This window comes from Oncorhynchus tshawytscha, linkage group LG22 (assembly GCF_018296145.1).
Source record: "Oncorhynchus tshawytscha isolate Ot180627B linkage group LG22, Otsh_v2.0, whole genome shotgun sequence".
Lineage (NCBI taxonomy): Eukaryota > Metazoa > Chordata > Actinopteri > Salmoniformes > Salmonidae > Oncorhynchus > Oncorhynchus tshawytscha.
The window spans coordinates 19,184,030-19,188,244 of NC_056450.1; the positions used below are offsets into that span (position 1 = coordinate 19,184,030).

The 4,215-nt window shown below is 39.3% G+C and overlaps 1 long non-coding RNA gene across 1 annotated transcript; it reads right to left on the minus strand.

The window, feature by feature from the left end:
• Nucleotides 1-222: 222 nt before the first annotated feature.
• Nucleotides 223-2,121, minus strand: LOC112221437. Its single transcript, XR_002949026.1, has 3 exons — nucleotides 2,040-2,121; nucleotides 1,113-1,181; nucleotides 223-559 (listed from the first exon to the last, which is right to left on the minus strand). It is a non-coding gene; the product is annotated as an uncharacterized LOC112221437 (long non-coding RNA).
• Between the last annotated feature and the right edge of the window lie 2,094 nt (nucleotides 2,122-4,215).

The window sequence follows — 4,215 nt, forward strand, 5'->3', positions numbered from 1 at the left end:
ACAGAGAGCTACAGAGATCCTCTGTGGAGATGAGAGAACCTTACAGAAGGACAACCATCTCTGCAACACTACACCAAACAGGCTTTTATGGTAGAGTGGCCAGACAGAAGCCACTCCTGAGTAAAAGGCACATGACAGCCTGCTTGGAGTTTGCTTAAAGGCATCTAAAGGACTCTCAGGCCATGAGAAACAAGTTTGAACTCTTTGGACTAAATTCCAAGCGTCACATCTGGAGGAAACCTGGCACCATCGCTATGGTGAAGCATAGTGGTGGCAGCATTTTTGTTCCAGAACTTCACTAACACCTCAACTAATTGTGGTCTAAATTGAACAAAAACTTGCATACAGTTCAGTCCCCTGGGACAGAAATCACCCACGTCTGTATTATTGAATGAGCTTCCCAAGTTACACGTTTAGCGACAATTCTGCATGATAGAGAATAACATGTGTGGATCTATTTCTATCTAACCTTGTGAATAAACTCCAAGAATAAGATGATTTTCCTGGTGAGGTTCCCAAGTTCTTCAGATCTGTCTGGGTATTAGCGATGTACTTCAACCTGAGGAAAAGAGCAGAGCGGGGGAAGAAATTAACCTCACTGTTCAAATTTCAGTGCTGGTTCAAGTTGCTGAGAACCCTGACTACCTTTAAAGTGCCATCATTTTGCAAACAGTTTTACATATTCTTAAGTTTTGCTTTTACCTTTCTCTTTCTAAAATTTTCAGTCACCAATTAATCAATAAACAGTTTGTGAAATGTACAGTAGTTTTTCAAGTGTTCAAAAGTCAGTGACAAGATGTGTGCCACCCTCCAGGCCCTTGTCACTGTATGCAGTGGCCTGAAAGGGAGATGACAATAAATACATCATGTACGTTTCACCACCAAAGCCATGTTAGCATTTACTGCACGTTGCTGAACAATCCAACCATTTTGTTGCTGTCATTGATATAAATTGGCAATATGTTACAATATCCAGTTCATAAGCATTGACTATAATATCTCTAGGGTCTGGATGTCGATTATGGCAGCCCCCCGCACCTCTCTGATTCAGAGGGGTTGGGTTAAATGCGGGAGACACATTTCAGTTGAATGCATTCGGTTATACAACTGACTAGATATCCCCCTTTCCTTTTGGTGGTTTGGCAGCATGCTGCTTTCTAGTGATCTTACTCCCTCTTCACCTGAAATGCAATAACAATGAAAACATGATTAAAAATCATCCTGGTCATTCATAACTTGCCTAACTAAACACTGCAAATGTGCACACCAGTCAAATGATACCCAACCCGCCTAATAGTCTACTTGCAGTGAAAATGGGAGGGGCATTTTTCTTTCCAACTTTTTCAGTCACCCATTCATCAATAAACAGGCAGTGGAGTGAAGTAGTTTTGACAAGTGTTCAAAAGCCAGTAACAAGTCTTTAAAATATTGCTTCAAATATATAGTATATAGTATATCATTTTATTTTCTACAAACCTAGCTAACATTAGCTACACTGCAGCGATGGTGGTGAGAGTTAGCTAGCTAGTTAGCTAGCTAGTTAGTTAGCTAGTTAGTTAGCTAGTTAGTTAGTTAGCTAGCTAGTTAGTTAGCTAGTTAGTTAGCTAGTTAGTTAGTTAGCTAGCTAGTTAGTTAGCTAGTTAGTTAGCTAGCTAGTTAGTTAGCTAGCTAGTTAGTTAGCTAGTTAGCTAGTTAGTTAGTTAGCTAGTTAGTTAGCTAGCTAGCTTTCCCCCAGCAGTTTCAATTTAGCTATCTAGCTAGCTAATGGGATTTATAATTAACTTCATCAATCAGATGGTTAACTAGCAAATGTATTCATTTTCCCCTCGCATCTAAAGCTGCCTGATAAAGCTATCCAGTTGAGAGTAAAGCTAGAATGAATGTCATCTAGCTAACGCAATAGGCTGTCAATGAAATGGCTGGCCTGTAGTTCGCCTGAAATGTATGCACCATTATATTTAACATGATAAGCAAACTACTATCATGCCTTTTAACACACACAAAACAAAATCATAAACACAGATAAAAGAGACGATTACTTTCAAGTAGATCCTTTTTGTTTAATTTACTTCATCCTCTCTTGCTGATGTTGGGAGCTACTTCCTGAGATTTAAACACTGGAACAATCCAGCCAATGGTTAGGCGATTGTGGTTTTGGCAGAGGGAACTGATTGCCTAGTAAAAGGTCCTGCCCCCAGACCGCAAATGACATTTTCACTTGCAAATATCTCTGCAAATTTACAAAACGTTTTACAAGTTTACGAATCTCTTGGTAACGTGACAACAGTGACAGAACTCTGAGCGTGCACAGATTTCAAATCTGCAAATTTATTTTTGATTCACTCGCAAATCTTATTGAATGTAAGTTTGCGACCGTTGTTAAAGCTTTCACACATCATGACACAAGCTTGCAAAATTCAATTACACATTTGTGAATTGTACTTGCAACCACTAATGTCAATGTGCGACCACAAAATTCTAAATACTAACGCACATGTGTTCTGTCATCATTCTAATCACATAAAGGTTGTCAACTGAATTAATAAGGAATTGATTTAGCGTTTGAATTGGAGCGTTTTCCAAAACAGCAGTGTCCACTTGTGAACTGTTTTTCTCAATTCCATATTCAATTTCCTACTCTGTTTTCCTCAACTTCATATTCTATTTCTCTGCTGTCAATGCATCCAATGATTGTCACACAACTTCCCTCACAGTGTCAAAGGATTTAGAGAGTTATTTGCCTTCAATACCTGTCACATTGAATTTAGTGGCTAGTGTACTGGTGGAGCCTCTGGGCTTACGAACATGATTTGTCTCTGTCTGTCAATTTAATTTGACATACACACACACACTAGTGACCACTGTGTGAAGATGAAATATAGACAGTTTGGGGGAAAATATTAACAATGACATCTGATCTTTACTGATCCACAAAGATGATTTAACATGGTTATGTATAGGATTAAATAAACAATTTGATTCATTATTACAGCCGTGACTCATCAAAAAAAGGGTGACACCAAATTCATTAAAATAATAGGCAGAAGTGGATTTTCACAACATTAAATGTGAAAAGTTGCATTAAATGTGGATGTAACCACTTAAGATGGGCTGTCTGATGAAAAGTTGTTTTTTAATGAAGGCCTAACTGCACATATTCTTATTTTGTCATGGAGAGACACACTATCTATAACCTAATGGCCACAAGTACCAAATGTCCAACATAATTCTTCCCCAGTTGCCACTGTACTGTCATCTTCAGGTTGCTGTTCATTAATTCCATTTCGGAATCGATTACTTGCCTTGTAACAGATTTGCAGTCCAATGTAGTTTTTTGCCTATCTTTCCAAGCTGGAGGGAGAGAAGTAGAGAGGAGAGACAGTGGGTCATTCAGCCGTGAGCAACAATGTCCTTTTGCAAGGAAAAGTGTTTGTGCAGGGAGAATCAACTTGACGTCGCTCGACGCAGGGGCATGACCTTCCACCCTGAACTGCCTCAATGCATCATGGTCATTATTTGGATGCCTAGAGTGGACTTCATCTCAGGGCAAATTGGAAGCAGATGACTTTAGATTAAAATGATCAGCTGTAAAACATTTGATTTACTGTGACTGTGTTTTACAGTGTATATTTGGACATTGGTTTGTCATTACGTGACTCAGGCTACTGGTCATCACCAACTGAACAGGTCAATATGCACTGAACAAGCTAACTTGGTCAGTTGCTGTAAATAGATAGTGATAGGAAGGATAAAGCAGGCCATGTTTTAGTTATGCGCCTGTCTGTGACGGACATGAGTTTGGCCAAGCCAGGAGCGATTTATCAACCATCAGTCTCCCGTTTAATCCTGATGTCAGCTCATTACTATATTTTTTTCGGCATCATTGTCTTGTCATGACACATCCATTATTCAACATGAAATATCAATTTCCATGTGTAATCTTCAATGGCCACCCCTGTACACATTTCCAACTTTCCCTTCACACTTAGGTGTCATTACACTCCACTCGGAGGTTAGCAGCACCACATAACACGTATTACTCATGGTAATGGTGTTGTATGAGAGTAGGGCTGGCCTCTCCTCTCCCTGTTGTCTGTCAGCAGCCTCAATCAATGTGTAATTACCTCAGAGCCGTGTCATATATAACACACCAAGCTCTCCCAAGGTTATCCTTAATTGTGTTATTTATAAATATGAAATGCTTGTAAAGCCTCT